At 27.7% G+C, this 15,773-nt stretch overlaps 2 protein-coding genes across 6 annotated transcripts in view; both read left to right on the top strand.

Annotated features, from left to right (window-relative positions):
- LOC122268257 (uncharacterized) overlaps positions 1-15,773 on the top strand; it is a 34,546-nt gene that overhangs the window by 8,143 nt on the left and 10,630 nt on the right. Inside the window, exons 2-3 of one of the 3 annotated variants that reach the window (XM_087165772.1) lie at positions 4,697-4,761; positions 12,289-12,331. The gene's annotated coding sequence lies outside the window, so the exon portion shown is untranslated. Of the gene's footprint in view, positions 1-4,696; positions 4,766-12,288; positions 12,332-15,773 lie in introns of all 3 variants that reach the window. The other 2 variants (XM_087165773.1, XM_087165774.1) reach the window with 2 other exon arrangements.
- Positions 1-15,773, top strand: part of LOC107456286 (uncharacterized) — a 30,718-nt gene that overhangs the window by 8,143 nt on the left and 6,802 nt on the right. The window contains exons 2-3 of one of the 3 annotated variants that reach the window (XM_016074116.4): positions 4,697-4,761; positions 12,289-12,331. The gene's annotated coding sequence lies outside the window, so the exon portion shown is untranslated. Of the gene's footprint in view, positions 1-4,696; positions 4,766-12,288; positions 12,332-15,773 lie in introns of all 3 variants that reach the window. The other 2 variants (XM_016074117.4, XM_016074118.4) reach the window with 2 other exon arrangements.

The following is a 15,773-nucleotide window of genomic DNA, read 5'->3' as shown; positions in this document are numbered from 1 at the left end:
GCATACTATTATCTTGCTAAATTTGTAGTTAATATGCATATAAATAATTGTTAAAGATCATATTCTCTTCAAGGAATTTTTTTTTTTTTTTAATTGTTTCCCGGCCTAAATTTCTTTTACTTATTAAATAAATTGTTTGCTGTTAAATTTAAAATTTGGTCTTTTCACATTCTTAAGGATTTTAGTTAGAAATAAATGATGAAAATTTTAGTTAGAAATAGCAAGTATTTTATTTGAATATTGTCATTATATTTGAAGCATTGTAAGACACTTTATCAGAGCTTTGATTAAAATAAGGGAAAAATCTGATTTAAAATTTCTAAAAATCAAATTAATTTTTTTAATCATTTTTCCCATTCCTTTGATTAATATTTTTTTTTTCTCCATGTGATTTTTATCCTGAAGCTTAAATTCTTTTCTGTTTCGGAATTTGATTCAATGAAATTTCTTATGATTTTATAAGGAAAAATAAAGGGTCTTATACATATAGTTAGTATATTTGTAAGATGAAATGGAGTTGAATTTGTTCTAAAAATTTGAATTTATCTCTTTATATAATTAATTTACATCGTGCGTAGCATTTTTAAAAAGTGCTTAAAGGTGCTTATTTTCGTTTTTTAAAAGCCTTTAAAGGTGGTTTTTTCATAGGGCATTTTTAAAAAGTGCTTCATTTTTCCTTTTCGAAAATGAGATTCTTTTTCTTTAACCATGTCTTCACAATTTATGTAACCACAATCTATTACGGCGTACCGTTGGTCCATCGATAATGATAATATAAAAATGTCAATCATTTTACATGTTTGGAGTCTGCATGTGCATATACTAAGCTGGGTTCGGTGAGAAAATGCACAACTCTGCTCTGTTTGTCATAAGCATGTAAAGTCTTTGAGAATTATTTTGCATTTTGTTAATGTATATAGTGTTTAAAAATATATTTTGGGTGCTTAAAAAATACTTAAAAGGTGCTTGTTTTCTGTAGAAAGATTAAGCTGTGCACCCTGATTTAAAATAACTGCAATCAAAGAATCCTCATAATATACTGAGGGGTCATCCATAAATTGCGTTTTTTAATATTGCATAGCATTAAAATAAAGAGAAACGAAGTAAAAGAAAGACTTTGGAACTAATCTAAGTTATAAAAACTATTAAATATATTTATGAAGAAAAAAAAAATTATATATATTTTTTTTAATTCGAATTTTTATTGTTTAATTTGTAACTTTAATAATTGTTTCCCAAGTTCCGTGTTACAGCATTAAGAATATGGGTCTGTAGAACAATTGAACTTAATGTCATTAATTGCAAAGAAAATGTTAAAGATAAAGAATTAATGTTTCTACACTATTTTACACTCTTTTAAATGTTTTTTGCTACAATACTCTATTTTTATTTCAAAATTGTTTAAAATCTTTTTTAATAATTTAATCAAATTATTAAAAAATAGACAATATTTTTTAAATATATTTTCAAGCTTTGTAATTTCTAATGCTGTAAAGTTGGTAGGTTGGTAGTCATTGCTCTACTAATTGATATATTACATTTCCTTCAGTGTATTTTTGCTGAGTTTTAATATTTAATTGAATGAATCAAGAATCTTTTAGCTATTAAATCATTTAAATCTAACTTTTTTTACATGCTCGTTTAAAAGATTATTTATTCTTTCTATTCAAAGAAGGAATAATTTCTTTGTCTAATTTTTTGTTTTAAGTTATAACAGGGTTTGCTAGTTTACACCTAATATTTTTATTTATCTTTTCTTTTTTTAACTTTTCTTTTTTATTTATATTAATAATTTTAGATTGAAACTAAAAAACATTAAATTTTCTTATTTTTGAATTTCAATGCTTTTTAAGTTTGCTATTGTGAAACTTTTTCATAAATGCATAACATTTAAATGTTTACAGATTGCATTTCGACAAAAACTTTTATTCTTGTTAGAAATCATTATACTTGCAACAATTAAAAGGATAATTCAAACTGCTTTTTAGAATTATTTTTTTTTATTTATTTATTTGTTATCAGTGTAGACAAATTTTTATTGTATATTTTAACTGAAAATATGCCAAATTCCTTTAAAATATTTTCATTGTATTTTGTATTAAGCTCCATTATGTTGAAATATATTAATTTTATTATTGAACCATTAGAGCTGAAACAAAATATTATTCTTTTTCGTACAGGCCATTTGTCACTTTTATTCCATTATTTTTTATCTGAAAAGGTATATTGCATTTACCCTTTCGCGACGGGAGGCGGAAACGTGCGCTTATCGCTGAGGCCGGCAGTCTCTCTCTGGGGCCGAAGCGTTTTTTTGCTGTTAAGCCTAATCCCATGAAATTTCCGAAATATGAACGAATTGTTTAATAGTGTTCTGTGGAATATATAAATGGCATATGGAATATATAAATGGCATATTTCTTTAGACACTTTATTTTCATTATGTACTAACCATTTAATAACTTTTAACATTATATATCTGAAAACTAAATATATGACTTAAAATTCTATTTTTGTATGAAAAATTTGAAAATACTAACGTTGCACTAAAAACTGGACCACAAATCGAAATACCCAACGTTGTAGTGAGAGAAAAAACAACATCCCCTACTTTCTTGTAAACAAATACCTCATGCGAATTTAAAGAGCCGTCATAAAACATTTTTTTCTCCTCCAATCCTTCCCCCTAAAAACCACGTGTATGTGAGTCATACTACTCTCATTTTGACTAGAAGGTCGAAGCTACATGTATCTGAAACCATATAAACATACAATGCCATCTTCTGGTTATTTTTTAAAACGTTCCAGGATACTGGCACAAATATGTGACGGCCGGGGTGAACGAGAAAACGCTCTGGCACACCGATGTGTCGGCCGGGTAGTGAGTGCGTTTCTTGCTGGCACGTATATGTGACAGTCGGTGCGAAAGGGTAAATGTTCCATGTTAATATTGTTTTAATGGATGAAAAAAATTTTCTTGCATATTATCCCGGTCGATCATTTTCGACAAATCGATCGATCATTTTGGGAATGGTTCAATCACTATGTAAAAATTAATTTGGGAGAGGCCCAAATGATTTTGGAGTGATCAACTTAATGTGAAATTTAATTATGTACTGCTAAATAATATAATTTTGTAAACAGTACAGTAAGTCCACAATTATCCAGCCTCTGTACTATATACTGAATTAAAATTGTTGAACATATGATTGTTAAATTTGTCTTGAAGTGGGAAATATTGGGAGAATAAAAAATATTAATGTTTTCGTCTATACATATTGATTCTTCCTATCTATGTTCTTCATATCTATAACTTTTGACATTTGTGTAGCTTGTTAATCTACATTAAATATTTTTGCATTAATTCTTATATCTTAATGTAAAACATAGTGTTTTTAATTGGGATAGGAAGTGGAACTTAGTCCTTCAGTTATTTATCTGCCATCTCATTAGACCAGATAGTTGGAAGCATGTTATAACATTTTCATATTAAAATAAAGCAAGGGAAAAATAACTTTTTTGCATGCAATTCTAAAATTAAATTTAGATGTTGATTTTGATGCTGAGTGCTTATTTGTCGGGTGCATGTTAAGTTGTTAAGTGGCATATATAAACAGAACTCTAGATTAATGTTGCTCGAAGACCACCTAAATTTGACTCAATCTGTAATAAGTTAATTATCAGTGTGAAGTGGTTTGATTTTTGCTTTCATGTTTTGATTTGTGTTTTTGCCACAAAGTAGCATGTTTCATCACAATTGTAAACATTATTCATTATCTGTATTGAAATTTTTTATTTATTCACTTTACTTTTTGTTTTAGGGAATCTAAAAGAATCACAAAAATATATACAATTTTATTAGTTACTGGTCTAATGGATCATTGACTAACAACTGTTATGAATTGTAATAATTATGATCTCTTCTCGTGATTGTGTCTTTATAGTATTGTAGGAGTATTCAGGGTTCTATTTAGGTTTTTCTGAGGGGTACCTATTTTGTGAAAAATTAAAAAATTATAATAAAATACTAACAAAAAAATATGGATTTATCGTTTCTTTAGGGATACAAAAAAAAAAATTTTTAAAGAGTGTTTTGTGAAAGTTTTTCCTAAAGTTTAACTTGTGAAGGTACCGTCAAACGGTAGTAAATTTGGCCTGGACAGACCCCTGGTCAATTTACTGTCTGAAAGGGATAAGAATTTTTTCTGTAATATTAAATAATAATACACCCAGCGTGTGCCTACCACATTGTGCTGAAAAAAATATACTCAGTAGTTGACGGATCATGAGTTAGTCCTCTTGCTGTCAGTGTGTAACCCAAATGTGGGTTAGTTGCATTTAAAAGATAGTCCTCCAAAAAGGTAAATTTCTCCTGATATTTGATCCAGTTGTTCCAACATTGTCAAATAATTCATTGATGTCAGAAAATGGTAATTCTTGGTCCAGTATGGTTCATGGTCCCAGTAAGTACTCTAGGTTCAGTGAATGTTATGAATTCTGAAAGAGTTTATGTGCTGATTTTATATCAATTTGCTGTCATAAACTATTAAGTTATAACAAAAAACTAACATTTTTTAGGATTTAATGTTATTTTAAAATTTGTTTTCCAGCCTTTTTCTTTTGCCAATAGTTTGTTTTCTGCCAGATTTTATGGTGAATAACTGATATTAACCTTCTGTTAATAATTTTTCTCCTCTAGGTATCTGAATCTAAACAAATATTATTGAAGATTTGATGAAATTTAAGTTAACAGTATCACTTTTTGTAGGTATTATGTTAATTTAGTGTTTTTCTTTAACTTAGATGTAGATATATTTCTAGCATTTATGAATTTCCTCTTAAAAATTTTCAGCAATTTGGATGTATACTCCACAGCTTATAAGTAGCAAAATTTATTGTTTGTTGCTCATTAAATTCTTAACTTTTTTAACTGATTATTAAATATTATTTGTAAAAGCTGGTGGTAAACTTAATTCTCTATTGTTGCAACATCCAGATTTCTTAAGGAAAAGTGATCATATAATTTATAAAAATCATATATCTCTAGCAGGGCTAATTGTGCTCCGGAAAAAATCCGGATTTTTCGCTAACCGTGATCCGGAAGTTTCCGGAGATCGAAGGTTCAGATGTTTACAAAAATCGGTGATCACAAAAGATTTCGGAAATCAAATTTTCAAAGGTGGAACTTAAAAACACAGTTTATTTTATTTGTTTATAAGAGAGCTACTTTATAAGCTTATATTCAAGATTAATATTCATGTTTTATCAGTAAATAGTTATTATAATCAAACTCAAGAAAAAAAGACATATTTGTAAATTTCAATTGCTTCTCCGGGTCATCATAGGTATGTGTAAAATTTTAAATATATTTTAAGTAAACTAGGAAATATTGAGAAAAAGGGAGAAACCTTGTTTAAATTTTTTTCTAATTTTTCGGTTTAAACTTTTTTATTTATTTATTATTATTTTTTTACTCAAGAAATTTTCTGGAATTTTGACTGGGGCTCACAATCCCCCTGCTCTAGGAAAAAACGAATGATTTAAAATTAACTTTTATAAAAACGCTGCAAAATTAAATGTGTTATGAGGATTTATTATTAAAAACAATTTTTTATTGGTTTGTAGTCTTTTAATTAGAATTTTTAAGACTTGAATTAATAATTGTATTGCCTTATAAAATTAATAGGCTTCCATTTTAAAAAGCGAAAATTTGTCACAATTTACTCATGTTCTCTAAGGGTATTAATGACTGATAACTTTCTGTAATACTTATTCAGCAACTTAATTGAAATTGAATCAACAAATAGATATTATTGTAGACTATAGTAATAGTTGACTTCTAAAATCTGTTTCTATAATTATGTATCCATTCTGCTTTTGTTTAGATCTTATGAACTATTTAAATCTTGAAAAAACTTAAAATCCTGATATTCCTGATTAAAAAAAAAATTAAGCAGTTTGAAGAATCTAAATATTTTAATTTACTATCCAGTATCTTTTTGATTTTACTAATGATCCTGGTATAAATCATAAAATTTGATCAAACTTGGGGACTGTCCACTAATTATATGGGAGTCTTGAACTTGGGGAACTGTCCACTAAATACAATACCTGAAGGATTCATTGTTTCAAACTTTTTAGCAATCCTCTCATTTTACTGAATATATTTTTTAAATGATAAATTCAGGGATCATGCTTGCTAATTCATCATTTTCAACATGCTACTGCAGAAATAAATTTTGTACAGTAGAGTTTTGTAGTTAATTATTGAAATTCTACTTTAAATTTATTTGATTAAGAAAGTCTTATCTTGACTATTTTAATTAAATATTGAATTTGATATAAGGGAATAGTTGATGTTTTTTTTTTTTTTTTTTTTTTTTAAATATTGATTTCAAACTAATATGAGTTGTTCAGTGTACTATTAATAAAATTATGTTGGAAAATTTTTTGTTCTAAGCAAAATAATTCTGAAGTTAGAATTAGTATTTTTTTTTATTCTTATATGATTAAATTTACTTTTATTTTACTTAAAGTAAAGTAAATTAGTTTTTTTTTTTTAAAATTAGTATTTTTCCTTTCTTAAAAAAGTTATCTGGTTTATGCATACTGAACAAAGCTGTCTTGATTTTTTTTCTTTGACCCGCTATTAAGCCTGTGTTTGCATCAAAATTTTTTTTTAAATAAAAGTGAGTATCTAATTTTTTAGATTTTAAAAAAAAAATCCAGCTAATTAGTTACCCTAAACTGAGGAACTGTATCTAGAAAATTGAGGAGGGAGGGATTTTGTTCTCTTCAAAAATATTGTGAAGTGCCTATTTACGTGATAATGCCATTTATGCATAAACATATGATCATTACAATGATCATACCAAATGAGTTTGCAAAAAGGGCTTTTTTTTCCCCTAATTAGCAAGTTCTATACTGCAAATAAGTATTTTGAAGCATAACATCATAATGTTATAGGTCAGAGTTTCCCAATTTTTTTTTCCAGCTATGGAACCCTAGTCTAGCTTACTTCTTTTAGCGGGACCCTGACATTTCAAAAGAGTTCATTAGCAGATGTGAATATACTAAGAAAAGAATTAAAAGAAAAACTACAAAATTAATTTAAAAACTTCTAGTTAAAGGAATCAAATTATTTCATAGCTTAATCAATAAAACTTAAAATTAGGTCTTATGTTAGGCAGTTGAGTTTACAAGTCTGTTTCATTTGTTGGTAGACTAGCAGTTTTTGGTACATGCATAAATCATATTATATATATACTAGTGGGCTGCGCAATCTTATATAGTTTGCTTCGCAAACCAAGCACGCTTCGCTCGCTACTAGCTTAGGTACATTGCAAATGCACAAAATTCTAAGAGTTCAATACAATCATTCACATCCATATAACAACTTTTTTTTTTTTTTTTTTTTTTTTTAAATTACATCTTTTTAGTAAATACTAAGTCATTGAAATAAATATGAATTCAAATAAATGACATGTAATTCGTTAAACCTATTAGAAATGTGCTATAGTATAAAATCTTAAGAAAAAATTTCTAAAATTGATATCTCTTTAAAAAGGTTAAAATTTTGGCTATAATTAAGTCTATTAAAAATTGAAAATAAGTGAATTGCAATGGAAAAACCTGCATAAACAAATAAATTCTAGTAAAATAAATAAATTCGTGATATAAATCAAAAATCGTCAAATAAATTCGCAATATATAAATTTATGAAGAAAAAAAGCGCTTTCGACAAAATACTAAAATAGAGGTTTATCGACAAAGACTACTCACTTCTGCCTAGCTTATGCTCTCTCTTGTTATTTCAGTTTCTGTTTTTAAAAGCGCTATATGTTGAGCCATCTCAGCTAGATTTGGCATGTGACATTTTTAGCGACAATCATTGGTCGATTTCCTAGCGTTGCCATTCGGGGAGTTGTGATGGGGCTTTTTTTACTTTGTCACCGTGTAAGAGAAATATATATATTATAAATTAACTTCATTTTATGTGCAGTTTACTTGAATAATTTCATAAATATAACATAACTATTAAATGAAAATCTATTCTGGAAATCTTATCTTTAAAACAGATGTTTTTATTTTCCAAGCAATTTCTGGGTAAATAGCACATGAAGAATAATGTGATTTCTCATGCATTTTTATAAGTCAGTAAAAAAAAAAAAAAAAATTTCATTGTTTCAAAAAAGCCTTACGTAATCTGAAGTAAATTCCCAAGTTACTATCTAGTATTCCTCTTCCTTTTAGAAATATCTAACCTGATGCAACACCTTATGGGAAGTCCAGTCTTTTCCCTTTATTAAACATGATGAATGCAAAAGTTTTGCAATTGTACCTACTAAGTACTTGGTATGTCACAGTAAAATTGCTCTAAATTATTGCACTCCACGAAAAGCAATTATAAAAAAAAATAAAGACAGTTTGGTCAAATAATAGTAAACATTGCAATGTTCATTTCTAAACAAAAGATATTTTAAGAAACTAGTGTGAAATAAATTAGTTTTCAGAATTTTATAAGATTTTCAAAATAATTTCATTTTTGTTAAAAAGATGTTTAGCACAAGGGATATATTTTTGACCAAAAAAAAGTGGTGATTGACAGACAATTTTTAATCACCTTTAGTCTCCTGTTGGGGGCAGGTAATTTTATGACTTTTTTCTGTATTCATAAAATTACACCATGCTACTTTACCCTGTATTCCTAGAATTTAACCTTAGTTGCAATGCATATTTTTATTTTGCTCTTCTGAGAAATATACTAAATTATATTAAACGGTGTTATTAATGTTCTTTTGTTTATTTGATTTTAAATGTGACTTAATTAATAATTGGAACTTGTTGAGTTAAATTTAACAAGTTTGACTTATTGACCAATCACAAATTGTACAAAATGATAGCTCTTTTTTGTGTATTCTACCAGATTTATTATTTCTGAAATTTTAGAACTCCATAATTTTATGAACAAGCAAAACTTGTTCATTAAAGTTTTCGAAGGAAGAGTTTTGAGGAGAGTTAAAGAATATTGGGGGAAAAAACATTTACGAAGGAAAGAAAGAGCTCTAAAGTATTTGCTTATGCCATTTTTTTATGTTTATTAGATCAAATTTAAATATCGATAGATTAGAAGAAAAAAAGTTTTTTTAGATAATTTAGTTTTTTCTGACTGAAATCAACTAAGCAAGTGGTTAACCTGATAGGTTTTACTTTATTTTTGAGAACATAATTAAATGTGACTGTAATTAAATCGAATAAATTTTCTATATGATATTAAGACCCAAAAATTTTGAATTGCACATTTCAGTAATCAATATTCAAAGTGCTTAATAACATCATAAACCCATTTTTCGAACCTTCTTTTTTCCTATTCCAGTTAATGCAATTGATTTTATCATGTTTTTAAAATTTTAGTAACATTGCGACACACAAAATTTGAAACATGCATTTAATAATCACTTTTTGAAACACTGTTTCTTTCAATACCATCATAAATCCATGTGGTGTTCCCATCGTTTTATGAGCCATTATTACAATAAATTTTCTCAATTTTTTTTTATAAATCCCTTTATTTTTCATACATTATTCTTATGCCATGCAAAATTAAATTCTTGCATTTCTTAGATGCTTTTAGTTCCCGCCTTATCACTGTTTTTATGTACAAAAAGAAAAAATTAAGTGCTAACAACAAAAAACTGCACTTAAGGAAAAACAATCTCCAATTATTTCTACTTCCCTTTATAACATGGCTACTTTGTAAAATTCTCCAAAAAACTAGTTGGTTATAAATTAATAATTATAGATTTTATATTGCACTCCTATACTGAGAACTTTTGTACTCCCATTTAATAGAATCGATTACTTTTTTCTCAGCAAAGCCAACCAATCACACATTTTCTTACAATCTCAGACAGCAATGCTTGTTAACAAATTGTTGCACTGATGTTAATTTTCTTGAATTCATTTTGATTTTTTGTAACGTTTTAAGTAAAAAAGGGTTCTTTTACTAATCTACTGTGTGTTGACATTTCATTTTACTGTTTTCTTAAATATTTGATTTTTGATTCAAAATTCGTGTTACGTAATGATCGTGGTAAGTTAGTAAATGTTACTTGCATTCTAGAGATTATATATCTGAAACTGTTTCTGCTTTTACCCTAAAAACTGGCAAAAACTAAGGAATGTATGGGAAATTTGTTAAATGATGAATAATAGAAAATAAAATTATTCATGTGTGTTTATTAGGAAGAAAGAAAATGACTTTCTTTTTTTGGTCTGCACACCACAGGTACAGGCTTCCAGTTGTAAAAATAAAATCAATTAACTAATCTAAACTTAAAAAAAGACCATATGGAAAAATAAGAAAATAAAACAAAAAATGAGTAAAATTTAAAGAATTTGTCGAAATAATCTCCTAAAATAATAATTCAAAACAAAGAATATTAACTATTTGACTTTACATATTAGTTTAAAAAAATGTGAACAATGAAATTTATAAAGCGCCCTGTTTAGGTAAAGTACAATATAAAATATCTTTATATTAAAATGTAAATAAGTAAGAAAAAAATTATGGACGATCGCCTGGAATTACTTTTTTTTGTTTAATGAAAATATATTAAACAATACTTATCCAAGGTATTATTTCGTCACTCTGTATTTGCCATTTGGTGTGCAAAACCCTGTGGCCGAAGTTTTTCGAACTGTCTGCGAAAAAACTCTCTAGCACTATTATCATTCTTCAAGATAATTTTAATGATAACAAGCATGTATATTACTAATTTAAAATAACAAAAGTGCTGTATATACAAATAAAACTATATATTTAATTGAACAAGTAATAATTTTTTATCCCAATATTATGGGTGATATTCTTGCTTTTTGTTGGGAGGGTGGACACAAATGATTTTCTTCTTCGCCTTCTGTAAATAACCATTACTATAAAAAAAAATTAAAAATCATTAAGTAGTAAATCACGCGAATCAGACTCCTCAAATGCTTGTTTCGTTTCGAGATTAGGTTGTTGTAAAAAATATTGGATTTAAAAACTATTGAGAAATCAATAGCAATAAATACCGAAAATTTGGTATGATTATTGCCTTAAAAAGTAAATACTCAATTGCATGATTAAAATCTTTCATATTGTTTGAAATATGTCGGGATATTTAAAACACACCTGAAAGTCAATGTCGATAACTGCAGAAAATACAATCGAAGCATTGCATCAATTTACAATATTATTGATGTAGCTTGAGTGCGTCAAAAAGTCATTAACTAATTGCGTGATTCAAATACAGTACAGAACCCGTTCCGGAAATCAAAAAACCGGAACAAAATTCAATAAATTTTCTCGCCTTTTTTTTTTTCCTCCTAAGATTTTACGATTTTTCCTTCTTTTTTTAAAGATGTTTACCTTACCGTCATTTCGGAAATAGTCATTAGTGTATTACTTCATCCTTTTTTCTTCTTTTTAAGATTATTTCCACACAAAAAAAATTTCTTTTAGTTGGGTTTAACAATAAAAAAACGGCTTTTTGTAGCGATTCAGAAAACCGGAAAAATCAGTTATCCGGAATGGCGATGGTCCCGATCGTTCCGGATAATCGGTTCCCTACTGTATTGCATGTAAATTTCTCTAGAAAAGAACAAATATTTTGCCTTTCAAAAGATAAGTCTTTCTGCAAGAACTAAGTAACGTTATGGACAATGTCGCCGTGTCACTGCGATTCTACCATGGAGGTGCATAAACTACCTGGATTTAAAATACATAAAAATAAAATAAAAATTTCGTCTATTTTAATTTCTTTTAAATTTATACGATTCCAAAACAAGAAATATAAAAAAATAAACACATTCTTGCTAAGATGCTGTAATAAATTAAGTTTAATTATTTTTTCAAGATAATATGTTTAAAAAAATAACATTTTAAATAAAATACTTTATAATGTTAACACTTTTATTGTACCCATCCTAGACTTTATGAGAGAAAAAAAAATGCTGACCTGGAAAAGATTTTTACTTGGAAAAATCTGGGAAACTTAAACCTGATATGAGTGGCCACACTGTTATAACTATTTTTCTTTTTTGATCAAAGTTAATTCAAGCATATTAGTGATTATTTCTGTACTATTACAAACATACTGTTATATTTTTATGATAGATTTTCTGCCTTAATACACTTATTTTATATATTTTGTGTGCAATATATTTTTAAATTTTCGGTTATGATTAAAATGTTTTGTATTTTACCTAAATGATAAAAGTATAATGAAGTGTTACTCTTTATTTTTTCAGATCAGCATTTATAATAGAAGAATTGGAAAGAGATCATAAGCAGGTGAGGTGTTTTTTATTTCTAGTAAATGTATATTTATCCCATGGTAGCTAAATTTGTCTTGGTGTATTTTGTGAACTTTTAATTTGATTACTTTCTTCATGTGCTGTAAAAAATTTTGTTGGCATAAATTTCAAGTCTATGAAAGATGGCCTTTAATTGTAACCATAAAGTGTGTTTCTCCTGGTTATATTAAACTAAAGATATTTTTTGACCCTGGCGTTTGTACCAATCAGTTCCATGCTCCTTTGCAACATTTCAAAAAGAGAAGTGCCAAAAACTTAACAATTGGGAAGTTTTGTTATTTTTATATAGACATTGTCTCACTTATGTCTTTATTATGATACGGAAATCGGTTGCTCCGTATGAGATTTTTATCAAATCAGTATAGTTCCGTACCGTTTGATTTTTCCAAAGATTTCAAATTTGCGGTATCAGTAGTCTCATGGGGATTTTTTCCTCCTTATCATTGTGAGCAAAAGTTTCATAAATACTTTGATCCATTTCAGCGATAACTTGTGCTTCATTTTGAACATTGTCATACCTTTCTTCCGCTATTATTTCTAGTGGGGTTTTTTAGTAAATAATATGTTTAAATAATGGAAATTTTAAAATATGTTTATACATTGAAAATTTCTTAAGTTTCGGATTTAAGTGAAAAAAAGTTTACTAAAAGGCTCTGAAATGAAATTTCGGATTAGTGAAGGATAGCTGATGCTCAAAAATAGCTGCCTAGAGGTTTTTCCTGAGGTAAATCCTATAAGTATATAACCTATTTTAGAATCTAATGATAACTGTGACTTAAAGAAAAGATCTTGTGGCTACCCAATGAGCTGTAAGACACTTGGAAACTTGCTAATTTTAAACTTAAAAATTATGTTACAAGGAAAGTTTTGTATTATGCTGTATTTGCTAATACATACTAAATGTGCCTTTAAGTTTAAATATAATGGATCTTTTGATTCAGTTGTTCAAACCTGTTTAGCTTTATTTTTTCTTGTAAAGTTGTGCATTGAAGTGTGTAAATTGCTTATACAGTGAAACCTCCAGGAAAGACAAATTTAGGACCACTTTGAAGGGGTCAGAATTTTCTCAGAATATTTGTGAGGTTCTTATTTAGAGAGCTATTTTTGGCGATCGTTCAGCCTCATTGATCAGTCAGAGTGCATTATAGACGATGCTATCAATGATTTATTTTTAGAGTTGAAAGTTGCGTTAGAGAATAAAGTTATATAGAAAACACTCAGTATGCCAAGCAAACAAACTCTTCTCATCTTTTAAGGTTGGCTAATTTTTATGATATAAAATTAAATGAAAACTAAAACGAAAAATCTAATTGTTTATTTATTTAAAATAGTTCTATTATTCATAATTGGTAAAATTTGTTTTTATGCGTAATTATATCAGCTCTCAGTAGGGATCATTTTTTTTTAATGCCTCAATCTGCTGTTAATGATGCCAACACTGGTGGCTCTATACAATGGAGAAAAAAATCTAAAAACCAAATCAACATACCATTCCTTTATATTCTTGACCTGCAACAGAGTTGCGCCAAGAAGACCATTTGTTCCATGGTGACCCGAGTCTGATTTCAGTGGTCCTGTTTTTATGAACCACCATTAATTTTGAAATCTGCATTTTGGCATTTAATTTCTAAGCTATTTTGTAATTCAATTTTCTAAACTATTTTGTAATAAAAATGTAGGTGTAATATAATAAATTACAGCTGAAGAGTTCCAAAAAGAGTTAGGTTAATACAGTTCATTAATAATATATAAATGTTTAAATTATGACCCTAATTATAAATTAAAGTCACTAAGAGTGATCATTTAAGTAATGCCATGATCCACAATTATTTTTGCATATTATACTTTCCCGATTAAAATGCTGTCTGTAAACTTAAGTATATTCACAAGTAGTTTAAGCCTCTGGTATTGTAGCAGGGTTTAAGCTGAGTCTAAAAATTCATTAGCAAAAAAGCTAAAATCTGAAAAAAAGTTTTAGCAAAATGCTAAAATGCCATTAGGCTTATAAAATTACTTTATATCAAACAAGTACTGTAAGTTATCTGACAAAGAATAGCTTAATGTACAAGAATATCAAAAAGAATACCTATAAAAAAAACACATTTATTATTTATCAAAACATTTTGGTTTATAATTAACAATCTTCCTTTCTTTCATGTTTGCCCATTTTACAAATGCTTCTTGAAAGTTAAATGCACTTTCAGGGCCCTAAATATTAATCATTAACAAATATATATATCATATATTCTAGCCATTTTTGTTGATCGCAATGCTTCATCTCGTTTGATCACTTTTTTTTTCTTTTTTTTTTCGTGAACGCTAGCGTCATGGTTCTTCTTGCGAAAGATATTTAGATTTTTTCTCCTTCTTGTTTGATCAAGTTTTTTTCATGGATGTTAGCGTCATGGTTTTTCGCGGAAGCTTTTTTTTTAATGGAATTTAGTAAAATCCTTTAGCAAAAATGCGAAAATGCTTTGTTGAATTTTAGCATTTTTGAGGGGTCTTTTTGCATTTTGCGAAAAAAGCTACCGTAGCGGAAACCCTGTATTGTAGTACCTGAAATTAGTTTTATCCTATAACATTAATATTAAAATATTTAAAAAGAATATTAAAGGAATATTTAAAAAGAAATTCTCTCTATTGATCTCAACCCATGCTACAATAATAAAATTATACGGGAAACTTAGAATTTTCTGTTCAGAGAACAAAGTAGCTCTGAAGTAGTCTAATAAGTGTATACTGTACGAACTAGGTCCTGCTTTTTTTTTCTTTGCTCTTCGTAAAATATTGTCCTGGTTCTTCCTTTTCAGTTCACTGTGAGATCTGCTATAATTGAAATAATCGATAGTATAATAGCCAGTTTTTTGGTTTTATAATGAAAACTGTTTTCTTAACACAAATTCTGAATAAAGTTAATTTGAAAAAATTTTGATGAAATTATTGTCTTGCAGTTGTGATATCAAAATTCTTAAAAGTCTACCAAAATGGAATAGTGTCCTTTAATCTAACAAGGTTGATTTCCAATCGATCATTTGTTGGTTTGTTAATTTATTTGAGATTTGCATCCTTTATAATTAGATCAGACTGACTAAAGACACTTTAGGTTTTTTGCATTTCGTAAGAATAGCTTAGAGGATTTTTTTGTAACTTTACAGGTGTTTAGCTCATGTCATTTTTGTTCTTAAGCAATATGCTTTACAGCTTTCAAATGTTAGAGGGTCCGACTATAAATTACAATAGAAAACAAGTTTTTTTGAACAACCTGTGCCAGAAAATCAAGCAATAGACTTGTTACTAGTATCAATTACTTACATTGTTAGTTGCAATGGCTGCATACTATTTCATAAATCTAGCTTAATTATTTGTGGAAATATGGACATATATATAAAAACTTATACGATCAAACCTCGATAATTCGA

The sequence above is a fragment of the Parasteatoda tepidariorum genome, chromosome 6, assembly GCF_982258835.1.
Source record: "Parasteatoda tepidariorum strain Cologne lab strain chromosome 6, Ptep-v5.0, whole genome shotgun sequence".
Lineage (NCBI taxonomy): Eukaryota > Metazoa > Arthropoda > Arachnida > Araneae > Theridiidae > Parasteatoda > Parasteatoda tepidariorum.
The sequence above is the reverse complement of the archived record's forward strand: the minus strand, read 5'-3'. Positions and strand labels throughout refer to the sequence as shown.